General features: G+C 42.2%; 1 protein-coding gene across 6 annotated transcripts in view; it reads left to right on the plus strand.

Annotated features, from left to right (window-relative positions):
• LOC139262274 (alpha-(1,6)-fucosyltransferase) overlaps positions 1-16,120 on the plus strand; it is a 1,093,864-nt gene that overhangs the window by 740,770 nt on the left and 336,974 nt on the right. For 2 of the 6 annotated variants that reach the window (XM_070877420.1, XM_070877419.1), the window contains exon 6: positions 13,136-13,200. The exons of the other annotated variants lie outside the window; for them this stretch is intronic. The gene's annotated coding sequence lies outside the window, so the exon portion shown is untranslated. The remainder of the gene's footprint in view (positions 1-13,135; positions 13,201-16,120) is intronic. 6 annotated transcript variants of the gene reach the window in all.

Consider the following 16,120-nt stretch of genomic DNA (forward strand, 5'->3'; position numbering starts at 1 on the left):
GGTTTTTTCAGTTCTACAAAAATCTTCACTGGCTCCATTCTACTTTAGTTTGGAGTACATTTTCACTGTGGAAACTTTCAAATCAGGCGTCAGTGGCCGGACACGCCCCCTTTTGAAGAAAAAATTCTGTTCTAAACTAGAACTGTTCTACCTGACTAGAACTGCAGAAAAAAAAATTGCGATTTCTAAGATAGTCCGTTCTCCACCAGTTGCTCCTAAAAATCAGACGCGAATCATGTGGAAACTTGGGCCCATATAAACTAAAAGGATATTTGAAGAAATGGTGAGGCGGATTAGGTGCGATAAATGAAATCTTGCGGCAGCAGAGGGCATGACTGAGGTACTTGGCATAAGAAGAGGATGAAATTAATGTTGCAGTTGAGATGGGGGAAGTAGAAATATTGGAGTGAATAAAAATCGATAGATAGGTTGGCATCAGTCAAAGTTAACAAGTCACCCACTCCAGGTGGGATGCTTGCTGGGTTACTGAGGGAAACAAGGGTGAAGAGGGAAACAAGCAGAAGCTCTGACCACAATCTTTCAATCCTTCTTGGGTATGGGAGTGAAGCCAGAGGACTGGAGGATTACAAATGTTACACCTCTGTTCAAAAAATTAGAGAGGGATAAAGCTGGAAACTAGTGGAGACCATTGTCAAGGATTAAATCGATTCTCTCTTGGAGAAGCATGGGTTAATAAGGGATTTGTTAAAGGACTATCATATCTGACTAACCTGGTGGGTTCTTTTTTGAAGAAACAGAGAGTGTTGATGAAGATAGTGCAGTAGATATTGTATATATGGCATAGAAATTCACGAGTGTTAGAAACTGGCATTGCAGGCCGCAGTTAACGGCCGCTGAAATAAATGACTCTGGCAGCATTGGTATATCGGTGCTGCTTCCTGATTAACGTTAGGACAGTGAAAGGCCAATTTTTGTGGTGGTAGTCTCAGCAGAAGGCCCAATGTAGCGTGGCCATAGTGTCATTGCAGCAAGAACAGCCTTCCCTTAAAGCAAGGTTGTCATTTTAGAAAGCAGTGCGGTTCCTTAAATGAAATGAAAAAGATTAAAATCACTCAAAAATAGGCAGTTTTTCGTCCTTAGAGCTCAACTGCCTTCTGAAAAAGAATTAACATTAAAAAGAATTCCCAAATGGCAGTCTTTTCAAAGCTGAATTGACTTCACCTAAAAAAAAATGGGGAAAGTGCTTCAATACTGACACAAATGGCTCAGAAACCAGGGTCTTGGACACAACACTCCAGCTTTGTGCAGGGGGTCAACACTGCAAGAGAGGTCCTCTACACACGGGCCAGGGGGACCGGATCACCGAGGGTGTCACTGCCAGCAGTGTTGCCTCCACGACCTGGCTCCAGTGCCTAAAGAAACGTCATGACCTCAGACCACTAGTTGAGGTCAGTGAATGCAACTTCAAAAGCCGTCTCCTACCAACTGCACCAACATCCTCACACACGACTCAATGCACAACTCACCTACCAACAATCAGTACCAAACACGTGTCACATCTCTCATTCCCAGGTTCACCTCACCCCCTTGGAGGAGATGGTGCTGGCCATTCTTGGCATGGCTGAGCCCTTGGCCAGCGATGGGGCTAAAAGAATATTATCCTCATACGCTATCCTCCTTCTGGCATACACCTCTTGCTTTCCCGCCCTCCCCTCACCACAACTCCAATGTTGTGCCTTCCTCATTTCACAAACCCAAGAAATGCAATCTGCCCAGCTAGTGCTTGAACAAGAGGGAGAGGAGAGTGAAGAAACACCTTCACTTGATTTCATACTCCCAGCCACCAGCTCCACAAAATCGACCTGCAAGGCCATCTACAGTCTTCCCTCACTGAGAGTCGGCAGCCTTCCACCAGCCATGCTACAGCTACTGGGCAGCAATGCATGACATCAGTCGGATAGGTAAAAGCACACAAAAGATAGTCGCTAAGGAAATGCATAAGGGTGATTAGTTGATCTCTTGATCTCATATTGGATGGATAGATGTATAAAGTTGGTTTAAAAAGTTTGCTTTGTGAAGGCTTTTATTTCAGCATGGTGGCCAAGAGGACGCTGTGATTGTGAGGAAAGGTTGAGTAGGTTGGGCCTCTATTCATTGGAATTCAGAAGAATGAGAGGTGATCTTATCAAAATGTATCAGATTATGAGGGGGCTTGACAAGGTGGATGCAGAGAGGATGTTTCCACTGATGGGAGAGACTAGAACTAGAGGGCATGATCTTAGAATAAGGGGCCGCCTATTTAAAACAGAGATAAGGAGAAATTTCTTCTCTGAGGGTTGTTAATCTGTGGAATTCACTGCCTCAGAGAGCTGTGGAAGCTGGGACATTGAATAAATTTAAGACAGAAATAGACAGTTTCTTAAACGATAAGGGGTTATGGGGAGCAGGTGGGGAGGTGGAGCTGAGCCCATGATCAGATCAGCCATGATCTTATTAAATGATGGAGCAGGCTCGAGGGGCCGTATGGCCTACTCCTGCTCCTATTTCTTATGTTCTTATGTTCTTACGGTCAGTAACACAGAGAATGTTGAAAGGGGAATTGGGGTTGTAGTCACTGGTACCGCAAGCGGATGATTCCATTCCAGATATCCCGGCCAGAAAAGAGCTGCCTTTGTTGCATCCTTCCTTCTACATCTTCCTCTTCTTCTGAGCGGATGCTGTAAATTTGAAATAAAAGCATAAAATGCGCAATGCTCAGCAGGTCAGGCAGCATCTCGACCTGCGACGTTAACTCTGTTTCTCCCTCCATAAATGCTGCCTGACATGCTGAGTATTTCCAGCATTTTCTGTTTTCTCAGAGGCCTTCCTTTAAGGCCTTGCAAGCGTCTAGCAGCACACCTTGCAGTCCCTGCACACTTCAAAAACTTTTAACATGGATTGCACCAAGCCACTACTTAAATAAAATGAAACAAAATCCAGTCCAAAAGTTTAAATGTAAACTTATTTGAAAGATGTGTGTGTCCCTTTAAGAAGTGCTGACAGCGTCTTTGACAGTCTGCTGCATGCTCATTTTTCAGAGCGAGCTTGGGTCCCAGCGCTAAACACAGCGCAAAGATCCAAGTTCGCAGAGCATGGCATTAAGTCAGCGATGCACGATGACTGATGTCACACGCTTCAGATTTGCATGTCCAGGGCCAGCGCTGCTAACGGGAGTGCTATGGCCCTCAACAAAATGGCGGCCACTGAATCTCATTCAAGAGGCAGGCGTTAGAGTAGTGACCGCCATTTTCTTCCACGATTCCGGTGCTAACAAGTGGCAGTAAGTAGCCCAATTTTCCCCCCATGGATTTTCAAAAGGCATTTGATAAGGTACTTCATAACAGGTTTATTCGGATCATAGAAGTGCATGGTATTAAAGGGATGGTGGTAACTTGGGTATGCAATTGTCTAAGAGGCAGAGAGTTGTGGTGAACGGAAGTTTTTCTGACTGGAAGAAGTATGCAGTGGGGTCTCCCAACAGTCTGTATTCTTGTTATATATAAATGACCTGGACTTGAGGAAAAAGAGTATAATTTTGAGGTTTGTGGATGATACAAAAGTTGGTAGCATCGGTCTGGAATTTGTAGTAATAATAACGGTAAGGTTATCAGAGCTCATGGTTATTAAGCAACGTCCTGCATCCAGACATGCACAATTAAATGCGGAAATCAGAAAATTGTTGTCTGATTTGCTGCACCAGTTCCTTGCCGAGGGATTTGGCATTTAAAGACCTGAAGGCAGTGAAGTTGCAATACTTACCCAACAGATACCCATGAAACACGCCAGAAAAAGTTAGGGCTGTCAATTCAAGTGTAAGTGAATTTTTAATGGTGTGCTAAGTCTAAATGACTGCCAAATAAGCTCTCTGGGACTAAAAAAGTATCTTTTACAAATATGGAGTCTCAATCTTTCATGTTTTAATTATTTTTGAAGATTTTATAAAATTTTAAAATTAAAATAAAATAAATGATTTTTTAAGTTTTCTTTCTGTCTCTTTTCTCTCTCTCTTAATCCCATTGTTCTTTCTTTCTTTATTTTGCTTTCTTATATGATGTTACATTGAATTACATATTCTAATTCATTTCCTGGTTTAGACTCTGTATGCCCCAGTAAAGATTCTTCAATTGATTAGACATGTCCTTGCTTGCCCTGTTCAAACAGGGCCCAGATCCCCTGTAGACGGCGCTGCGCTGTTTAGGGCTCCTGATGACTAAGTTGCCACACAAAAGTCCACATAACGGTCGCGATTTCACCAATAGTGGTGAGACCAGCGCGGCTGGCATTGGCGTCATGTGGGGAACGTGTTCGGGGCTCCAGCCCGCCCTCGCAACACAATCTTCCATTGATTGGGCTTGTTAAGCCCTCCCTGCGAGGTTCCCTAACAATTACAAGGAAGCGGGTCTGATGATATCATCTGATGATGCGTCATCAGCCGGTTTCTTTAAAGGGACCATGGCCAACTTTTTTTTGACAGTTGTTCTGACAGTGTTCTACAGCATTGAGATGCTGCAAACACTGACACACACTGCACAGAGGTACATGGCTGCACCCAGGCTCTTCCCTGACTCCCTCCAGATGCTTATGGAGGGAGTCACAGCAGGAAGGTTCTCTTCCCTTCCAATGCAGCCTGGTTGCACATTTCACAGGAGGGCACAAGCAGGAATTTCATTCGAAGGACCTAGCTGCAGTGGTGCAAACCTTTCAATGATCTCAGTAGATCACGAAATGTTACTGCAAAGCCACACTCAACCTCATCCTGCTGTGCCACTCATCTCATCCCCATCTCTCTGCATCCCTACCCTACACCTGCATATTGTTACTCACACCAACTTACCTTGCACCGCCACCCATCCCCCTCTCTCTACATTATCACTTCCCCACCTCACTTGCCACCCCTCACACTCCCCCTCATCCTTGTCCAATCAAACCAAACCAACTCAAGTAGGCACTAGAGTGTTTTAGCCAATGTTGATGTAGAGTTTTTGCTAATGTGTTGTCAAACATTGAAATCTTTATTTTGAACACTTTGTATTCTTGGACAGAGTTGTGTGCACCTTTGGAAGTGGCTTAGTGAGTTGTAGTGAATGGTCAGACATAAAGGTACCCCACACAATGGTGATGAGTGTGAAAGGAATGGCTTGGGCAGTGTAGGGATGCTTTATGGTGCTGGTATGAGGTAGTTTCAACCTGGCGTATCATATGGCAGCCAGGGTGCACAGCGTCAAGTGAAGTAAATGTGGCCATGGTAAGGCAATCCCTGGGCAGCAATATGGTTGCGTGCTGATGCCCTTTATCTTGTGTATTATCAGGTGATTGTGGAGAAGGTTGGTGTTGTTGGTGATGCTGGTGTGTTTAGTGATGTTGGTGTTGGATCTGAGCGTGGTGGGATTCTGAGGACCAAGGTGAGATTTTTTTCAAGGGCACCGATGCTGCTAGAATAGATGGCAATTGAGGTTGAGATGACAGAAGTGATCTGTCAATGATGAGGGAGGTTGCTCCAAGGAGGTGACAGTGGATAGATTCACTGCAAACACTTCCAAATTGCATACAGCTCAATAGTTTCTTCCAAATCCTGAAGGCTTCAGCTTCTGACATTGGAAAGTGAACAGCTGTGAAATGGTAGCTTTTAAACCATTTCTGCAGTTGTCAACTAGCCAAAACAATGGAGAGTCACTGAGAACCCCACACATGTACCTGGCGTGAAACCCGAGGGATGGCAAACCCCTTGAAAACGTAGTAAAATGGTTTGTGCTTGGGTAAAATCCTTTTTAAAAACCTTTAAATTACCTCTTCAGCATCTTAATTGACTGGCCTGCCACTTGGTGTCGGGTCTGTAATCCGCGCGCAGACCTGACAGTTGAGAAAATGACATGGAGGCGGGTTCAGAGTGGGCTTCTGCCACGCTGTCAATCGGGGCCATTTTGACAGCGGGCACGCCTCCAAGCCTGCACTCGCAGGGCTGGGAAGATTCCGGCCAATGTCTGTGGGCAGCTGTAAGCGGAATGAACCGCAAGCACTGTTCATTCGGTGTTGCTGTAAGCGGAATGAACTGCAAACACTGTTCATTCGGTGTTGACTACAAAATCAGGCCATTGTCGTTAGTGAGCGGGATAGTCGCTGACTTCAGGAGGGTGCAGACACACTGGTGAAATGGGAAAACACATGTCAGATGCAATTTAATGTAGATAAGTGTGAAGTGATGCACTTTGGGAGAAACAACACGGAGAAAGTATAATATAAATGGTATTGTTTTGAGAAGAATGCAGGAGCAGAGGAACTGAGGGTGCATAATCATAAATCTTTCAAGGTGGCAGGACAAGTTGATAAGGCGGTTAAGAAAGTGTATGGGATACGTGGCTTTATAAATCGGGACATTGAATACAAAAACAAGGAAGACATGTTAAACTTTTACAAATCTCTGGTTAGGCTTCAACTGCGGTACTGTGTACAATTCTGGGCACCACACTTTAGCAAGCCTTGGAGAGGGTACGGAGGTGGTTTACCAGAATGATACCAGGGATTACAATTCCGTGGAAAGATTGGAGAAGCTTAGGGAAGGTGAAGGAGAAACCTGATAGAGATATTCAAAGTTATGAGGGATTTTGATAGAGTAAGTAGGGAGAAACTATTTCCTCTGACAAGTGGGGCGGTAACCAGACTTCATAGATTTAAAATAATTGGCAAAAGAACTTAAGGGGAAATGAGGAGCAATTTCTTCACACAGAGGGTTGTTAAGATCTGAAAGGGCGGTGGAATCAGATTCCATAGGAACTTTCTGAAGGCAATTGGACATGTACTTGAAGAGGACTAATTTGCTGGGTTATGGGGAAAAAGCAGGTCGATGGGACTAAATTGGACAGCTCTTTCAAAGAGCCAGCATCAGCACGATGGGTGGAATGGCCTCCTTCTGTGCTGTAAGATTAAATGATTCTATGAATCCCCAAATTAATTAGCTGAATATTTTACTCATTGAATGCTTTAGGAATGTCTCATTTTTGTAGCACTCCGGTGTATAAAATAACATGAGATGAAGTAGGAATAGTAGATCCTGAATCAAGTGCTGACCATATATAAAATATTGCTCTGACAATCTCCCGGCTGGCAGTCCTTTTACACTTTTTTAAGATAACGAGCACAGGAAGCTTCTAATGGCCATATTCATCCTGATGCAGAGGCGAGATATTTAGCACATACAAAACAAAATAATTTACACCAGCAAAATTGAATATTTTTAAGTCTAGAAACTGTTGTGTTTTAGGAACACTAAGACTTGCCTTCAAAGTGCAATCCTTAACATCTAAGGCCCTTAAAATAAATTGTTAAAAAGACATGTAGTTAAAGTTAGCATTTTTCTTTTAACTAAATTTATTTTTTAGGTGCCCTACAACCCTCCGAGATCTCTGCACTCCTCCAATTCGAAGAACATTATTGATGCACCTTGGTTAATCTTAGAAATTACAGCACAGAAGGAGGCCATTCAGCCCATCGGCATGTGCCGGCAAAGAGCAGTCATGCTTAGTCCCACATCACTGCATTATGTCCATTACCCTGTAAGTTCCTCATCCTCAAGTACCCATCCAGCTCCCTTTTAAAATGATTTATGGGATCAGCTTCCACCATCACCTTAGGAAGAGCGTTCCAGATCCTGAGTGAAAAAAATGCTCCTCATCTCCCCTCCAGAACTTTTGCCAATGATTTTAAATCTAAGGTCTCTGGTTATTGACCCACTCACCATCTTCTCATCTTGAAAACCTTTATTTGGTCACCTCTTAACCTTCTCTGTTCCAAGGAGAACAGTCCTAACTTTTCCAACCTCTTAACTGAAGTCCCTCATCCTTGGTAAACCTCCTCTGTACTCTTTCTAAGGCCTCTACATTTTTCCTGAAGTGTGCTGCCCAGAATTGTCCATATTGCTCTAGCTGAGGCCTAACCAGTGATTTATAAAGTTTGAGCATGATCCCTTTGCTTTTATATTCAATTCTTCTATTTATAATCCCAAGTAACCCATTATTGCAACTCTTAGTGTTTGTTTATTTCTATGCATGATCAGTTACTCTGCCCTTCTCATTCCTTCATTTATCCAGCAGCACCTGATGTTTTCTCTAGCTTTAGAGTCACAAATGCATAAAAGATTTGAAACTGAATTATCATTCATTTTGGATTTTGAGAGTGCCGCAGGAGGTGCGATTATCTGTTTGATGACCCCTTTTAAATAAAATAAATGTTTGATTGCCATGTGTTCGTACATTTTGGAGTAGTTTAATTTTCTGTGCCTGACTGAGCATTGTTCACAAATGTAATCAATTAAGCAACCCTGTTTTCTATTAAGTTTTTCTTCTTGTTCTCGGGCACGTTGGAAAATGCTAGTCACATGCCAATTAGCCGCCAATGTTGTGTATGACTTCCTGTCTCTCAAATACATCAACTCAGGGCAATTTCATGAGAGAAGCTGAGGTGCAGTAAAATAAATCTGTGAAGTGTTATTTATGTAACCTATTTATCATCTCAGCAGTTGGCCAGAAAACAAAAACATACAATCAACCGCAAATGTAGGCCTGATCCAATCACAGAATTCCAATTTATGAAACCAATTGCTAATCACTCCAAGAGCAGAGTTCCAATGAGCCGAACTATAGCATTTATTTAATTGTATTGAATTATATTGAAGTCCAGTAGTCAAAAGCACTTCCGGTTTTCTCCCATTGTATAGAGAATCAAGGTGGAGGGTGAAATTCTACTTCGACGGGTGGTATCGGATCGTCCGCCCATTGCACACTTGACTAGGAGTTAGGTGAGTTGTGTAATGGCGATCGATATGCTACCACCCTTTTTGGGCCCCTGCCAAAGATTAATTTTAGCCCCTATGTAACTGAGTAGTTCCCAGTGATTAGAATCCTATTGTACAAAACCACTTCATGTTCGCTTCCAATGTGTCAAGTTATTTCCCATTGTATATGATTCTCGTTCAACAAATTGCCAATCGTACTATTGGGAGAAAGTCTCAGCAATCCCAAATGTGTCTCTACAAATTACAAGAGGAAGTACTTTGCACTGAAAGCAGCCCCCACTAACCCTAATGCTCCATTGTTGCTGCACATCAAAATGACCATTGGATTTTAGTGGAGTGGATCTGTTGCATCATCTTGCTGCTTGAAATGTAGCCAATCTCGGGCACATGCCGTTAACTGATATGATTGGGGTGACCTAACAGAGTGGGAGACTGTGCTCAAGAATCTTCAAAAGTGGTAGTAAAATTAATATTTTTCTAAAATTGTGGAATTGTCTGCGAAGAGTATCAATTTTTTCTTTGTGAAGAGTAGCTTGAACAAAAAATACTTTCCTAACTTTAGCTTCCCTTTAAGTAATAATGGATGACTTCCTGTGCTGTACTACATCCAGGAACTGAAGATGTATAGATCAGTTTGAAGAATCACTCTGGAGTTGCAATCCTTGAATAGGCCCCGCTGACCGTCATTTCCCAGTACAGGTAGAGTGCATTATTCTGGTTCAGTTAGATTCCTGACTTATCTGTTTTGAAATTCATTAAAGTTGGAAACTTACTGTTCCATGAGGAGTTCATGCTGACGTCCACTCTCCACTGTCCATGGCACAGTGCAGTAGGACTCTCTTTGCAAGTTAAAGCAACCTGAATGAATTTTAAAACATTATGGTGGAATACTGATCATTTAGATTATAAACATTTGCCGTTGAAAAATTGAGGAGGGGGGGAATGATTTACCGAGTTGGATATTTTCCTACATTGCAACAGTGACTTCACTTCAAAAGTATTTCATCGGGTGTGAGTTGCTTTGTGATGGTCTGAGGATGTAAAAGATGCTACATAGATGCGTTAATTCTTTTCTTATTGAATTATAGTCTCAATATAGGTGGGACAAGTATTGCAACAAATGGCCAACATTTCCCAAATATATTTCTGTCTATTATCATAGGGAGCTGCACAGGGTTGCTTCCTGTATGATAACATATTCTAACCATATTACAGCCACAAGACCACATGGCTGATGTGATCTTACAAGAGAGAGGTTTTCATTAAAATCTGATTTTTGGGTTCAAAACTAAGCTGGCCATTTGGGTTTCCTGTCCCAGATCTGTACTAAAACATGGACAACCAGTTTCATTAGGGAACCACGCCCCAAACAAGAGGTCTTTTGCAGTTCAGCTATAAACGATGAATTCCACAAACCAGATCTTTTGTTCTATGTACAGTCTCCAATTAATGTGAAGAAAACTTAGAAATGCTTCCCAAGTGGGGCAAGAAGTGTTTCCCCATCAGTCTTGGCTGATCACCATTTCAAGTTGAAATAGAAAGATGATGTGGTAAATGCATTGCAAATCAGTAAACATCTGATGAAAGGGAAAGGTTAACAATGTGTTAAAAGTGAATGTCAAGAGTCTCACCTTGAAGGTAAAACAATCTCCTCTCTGACTGATTTGCTGCATATTTCCAGCATTTTCAGCACTTGTCATATTCTTTATTGCACTTTTTACTCTCTCTAAGGCTTCTTCAGTAAAATGCAGCATTCGCAGTTTTTTTGTGTGTCAGATGCAATTCAAGATCCAGGTCAGCCGAACCTTAATTTGAAACTATTTACTCTTGATAAAAATAAAGTATCGTGCAATTAGTGCTGTGATCCATATTGTTTTCAGATTTTATCATCTGTTCAATCTATTACTGATGGTGGTAACTAAATCTAATTAACTTTATTTTGAAATGTCTGATCTTTTATGTTAATTCTGTCATAATTGTGGCAAAAAACTGAGGGAACCAGGGAATTAAGCTATTCAGGCAGAACTCAGAATATCACTGAAATGTAACATTAAATGAGCTAAAGCAAAGGAAAGCAGCACTCAACATAGTCTGGAGACCAGTTTTGACAGGCACAGTGAAAGTGTCAATAGAGTCAAAGTGAAGGATGTCGGAAGACTTTTTTGTTTCATTTTAATTGAATTCCACTGGTCAGACTGGCGTTCCTTCCTTATCACAAGGAGTTATGGGCTCAATTTTCCCCAAAGCATTTTTTTGGCATACTTGAAGAGTTACACCCGATTTTTTTTGTGGCCCAAGTACATCAAAAAAAAGGTGTTGTAAGTTTCCCCTTAGGATCTCTTAATTTTGGCGTGGCCTAATCCGAGGGGGGGTGGAGCCTTCATCTGCGCCAAAGAGATCGGGCTGCCATGGTAACCAGGGACACAAGCATACAGCCACCTCGCAACACATTAAAAGAATCGAAAACACATAATAGCAACTTACCTCCAACCCTGCTGGAGGGGCTTGCCGGTCCAGTCCTATTTTTAGTCCCCACCAGTTCGATTCTCCTGCCGGTGCGTTCTCCCACCGGTGCGTTCTTCCGCCCCTAGCTCTGGCCGAGTGGCTTCCTCCCTCCCAGTCCCTGCACCTAACCACACCTGAAAGGCTCCCCCCACCCCCTCTCCCTCCCCCCACCCCTCTCTTCCTCCCCCATCTCTCTCTTACCTTTCCTGCTGCTGCTGTCCAGGCATCTGCTGTACTTACCTGTGCCGATTTCCTTACCTGCGCCGATTTCTTTAACTCTCCAGTTTTCTTGAGAGGCCACATATGCTGGCCTAAGTAGACATGGAGTAACTATTAGCTAGCCAAAGTTTCCTAAACGGACAGAATTGGCGTAGGTGGCTGGTAACGCCCCCTTTTGAGAAAATTAGAAAAAAAAAACTTACCTAAAAATAAAACGTAACTAACTGAGTTACACTGGTGCAAATTGATTGGGGAAACTGGGGATTTTTAAGTTAGGCCAGAAAAAGCAGCCTACTCCAAAAAAAAAACGCCACAAATACTGGGGAAAATTGAGCCCACGGGCAAGAGGGATTGTTAAAAATTTTATAAATGGATAAGGCGCATCCATAATTTATTATTTATTGCATTTTAGGTTCCCCTTTTCAACTTCCTGCCACTTATTTTGCCATCTTGCTTTCTCTTAACTCTCTCTTCATAATGTTGTTTCCTGGTTCATAGTATAACAAAGGTGACCATGTCTCCAGAAACTTGCACTTTGCCTGCAGTTTGAATTTCCTTTATGTTGCTGGGCCGGAAACGACAATGGGGCAGATTTTGGGATAAGAATAATAGTGGGCGAACAGCACTCACCGTTATAACAGGGTAAATCTGACAGCAATTTCTGGCTCCACACATGCGCAGTGGAAATCCAGAAGTTGCTGTCAGAGATACCCAGCACTTCCACTGTTGCAGTCGGCACCAACAGACTCGGCACTGAAATGAATGCAATGGCGCAAACTTGGGGTACTTGCCCTGTCGATCTACACTATAGATAAAGTTAGGGCTGATGCATTCAGGAGTAAGTGAGTTTTAACAATGTGATAAGTGATAATTACTGCCACCAACCTCTTTGGCCCTGAAAAATTAATTTTATAAGTGTGGAGTCTTATTCCTTCAGCAGATAATTAGTGTTGGAGATTTTTTTAAATTTTTTTTACTTTTTCTGTCTGCCTTTTTTTATCTCTCTCTCTCTGTTAACTTCATCTGTCTTTCCTAATCTTTATTTTGCTTTCTGTACTTAATTTAAATCTATTTTATATTTCCAGCTTTTTAATTCCTGGTTTAGATTCTGCATGTCTCAGTGAGGATTCTTCAGTCTGATTAGTTGAAGAGCCTCACTGTATCTTTCCCTGCTCACACCTGTCACAGATGCCCTGTAGAGGGTGCCGCACTGGATCAGATGCCGGATTAGAGCAAGTCTCTACTCTCAAGCTCGCAAAAACTTTGTGGGCAGCTGTCAGCAAGGTGAACAGCGAATGGCATTCCTTCACTGCTGACCACCAATTTCGGACCTATATTTCAATTGCCCCTCCAACTTCCACCAACAATATTTGTGGATTTGTAGCAAATTCTCTGATGGCTGGAAGAACAAGTTAAAGCAGACAACTTAAGTTTATTATATATTTTTTGGTGTCCTGGTTTTCCTGGGACGGTGAAGAGATCCAGTGCCAAGATATTTGGTAGCTTCATGAAGGGTGTACCTGGGTTTACTGGTAACCGGGGAAAACTATGCGTCTGCTTGTACTTAGGCTTTTTTCCTAATCTGGTCTCAATTGGGCTGATTGTTTACCCTTGAATTTGCAGAGTCTACGCAGAAAAAATGGCAGCAGCCATAATCTTGAGAAATGAATCCATCTAGGTGCAACAAGGTAATAACATTGATTTGATCACACAAGGCTTCATAGAGTTTCATTGTGCTGGAGGATATGTTTGTGCCCATTTTCACTACATCAGACCCATTCAACTGACGCATCCTTGAAGAAACATTTGCTGTGATTGCAAGCAAGTGCATTGCATCGTATTTCCAATGGAATTGTCTGTAAAATCATTTCCTCATGCCTTAGCCATCTGTATCGCAGTAAGGTACACTCACTCCAACTTTTTATAACATAGGGGACAATTGGGATGATATACAGCTCTCAGAATCAGGCACAGTGAGTGAATCCTGGGGTCAGCAGTACACAGTCCCCACTGCATTTAGCGGGCGAATTTGTCCAAATGCAATTTTCCTGATCCAGCGCAGGCCTCACTTTCCCTCTATGTAAGAATGCACACACAGGATTGTTGAGCAGAGAAGACTGAATTTGCAGGTCTCCATCAAAGGCATACAGTCACTTTAATGGCACTTGGTTTTAACAACAGGCTATGCAGGTTTGTTGTATTAATAGTATTTGTGTTTTAAAGGGAATAATTTGTATACTTTGATTAATTCTTAGAGGCCTCAATTTTCCCCAGTGATTTGCACCGTTCTTTTGGAGCAGGCCGTTTTTTTTGGCCTAAGTTTTTTAAAAAAAACAATTTCCCCAATCAATTTGCACCGGCGTAACTCAGTTAGTTACGATTTTTTTAGGTACTTTTTTTTCAGCCAAAAGAGGCGTAACCTGCCACCCGTGCCAATTCTGGCCATTTAGGGAAGTTTGGCCAGCTGAGAGTTACTGCAGTTCTGCTTAGGCCAGCGTATGTGGCCTCTGCAGAAAAACCTTTTGGAGAGTTAAGGAAATTAACGCAGGAAAGGAAATCGCGCAGCTAAGTGCAGCAGATGCCCGGACAGCAGCAGCAGGAGAGGTAAGAGAGAGGGGGAGCCTTTTGGGTATAGTTAGGTGTGGGAACCGGGAAGGAGGAGGCCATTCGGCCTGGGATAGGGGTGGGAGAGCGAACTGGGAGGCCCTTCGGCTTGTGATAGGGGCGGGTATCGGCACTGGCATCGGGAGGGGGGGACACTTTAATAATTGGAGATAAGTTGCTACAATGTGTTTCAATGTGTTGCGAGTTGGCTGTGTGTTTCACTTTGCATTATGTCCCTAGTTACCGTGGCAACCCGATCTTTTTGGTGAAAACAAGGCTCCACCCCCAAAACTAAAGGATAGGTTAGGCTGCACCAAAATGAAGAAATCAAACTGGGAAATTTAGAACATTTTTTTTCCCGCGTACTTGGGCCCCAAAAAAACGGGAGTAACTCTTCAAGTAAGCCAAAAAAAAGCTTTGGGGAAAATTGAGCCCTATAGATTTGGTAATGTTGCAGGAACCAGAGTTTGTAACAATCTTGCTTATAAAAGGCTATTTGACTAATGCTTTAATTATTTTCAAACTGGATGCTAACCTCTTGACTAGGTCGTCAAGTACTTAATCTAGTCGGACATGTTACACACTTTTTTTTCCCAAGAACAATCACAATTCATAAACATTATGGAGAAGGATATTGCTACCAATGTTGGAAGTAACCAGGCAACCACAAGCTATATAGCCAAGTGATGAGTGTTAACTAGACTGATTTCATTTAAAGGGATCTGAAGAAATTAAATGGCCTAAGGGATGGAAAATGAAACATAATGTGGATAAATGTGTGGAAATGGACATTGGGCATGAAGCAAAGGTCCGATAAAGACATTATAAAGGAGCATTAATTAGCCATTTACTGTCTGAAACTATTCATGATAAAACAATCAGGTTCGAGGATAATATGTTGAAACAACTTTGTAAGGATCATTGGTTATAGAATGACAGTTTTATATGGTTTCTCCTTTAATGGGGGAGCCATAAACAATGTTAAAATCCTTGGCCTTGATAATTCAGAAAATCATGTTGTGAAGGACAACTGAATTAATTGCCTAAATAGCCTAATAAATAAAAGTACAAACAATGATAAATACAGTGGGTTATTCTGCAAATGCAAAGCTAATGAGATCAGTGGAGTCTTTGATTAAGGTGACATACATGAAGGACTTTGGATAGCAGCAGCCAGATACAAGGCAAACACTGACATCATCGGCCAAGAACCCCCACATTCAGTTGCTGCCTTGTTCTGGCCATTTCTCTTCATAGTCTTCTTATCGCCAAATGATTGGAGGTGGTTTTTAATTCAGGTTATTTAACTGTGCTGTTGAACTTCTATAGGGAATTATACCAAGACTGTAGGTGAAAGATGAGAGAAAGACAGGAGCAACATGGGTGGCCTGAAGCTGCAACATTAATCTAGAAATGCTGGATTTTTTTGGTAATAGAATATACAGCATGCAGATTAAAACCAGAAAATGATCAATCGCACTTTTGGAGCATAAGCCCAAGATATCAGCTGTTTTACTTGAGGTAGTGGAACTCATGTTAACACGTCAGTCATCCTTTGGAATCCTTCAAAGGTGTTTTTCAATGATTCTGTTTCCTTCCTGTGTTTTAAAACGTACCATCTACACAGTAATAAGTTCTGACTTCAGTTGGCCAGATGCATGAGTGAGCTATGAAGGTTTTTCACTCAAATGAGTAAAGAACTCTTGAATGATCTATTTACTCTGTGGAGGTGGTTGAGAGGGGGAGGGGTGTGACGTGGAAGAGCAGGGTCGAAGAGAGGGAGAGGTGTTATTCAGTTGCAGACAGGTGGTGGGATTCTGCCATGTCAGGTTTGTGTTGCAAACCCTGCCAGATGTGCCACAGTGGAGACTGCAAGATGATCATTTGTTAGAGTATGTCACTGGTTGTCACTGAGTGAACGATCATTTGTTTAGGTAATGGAAATACAGCTATTATTTACAAAATTGACTATCTCTACTTATTTTAAATCCTTTTTTATAAACA

The sequence above is a fragment of the Pristiophorus japonicus genome, chromosome 4 (genome assembly GCF_044704955.1).
Source record: "Pristiophorus japonicus isolate sPriJap1 chromosome 4, sPriJap1.hap1, whole genome shotgun sequence".
Classification (NCBI taxonomy): Eukaryota; Metazoa; Chordata; class Chondrichthyes; family Pristiophoridae; genus Pristiophorus; species Pristiophorus japonicus.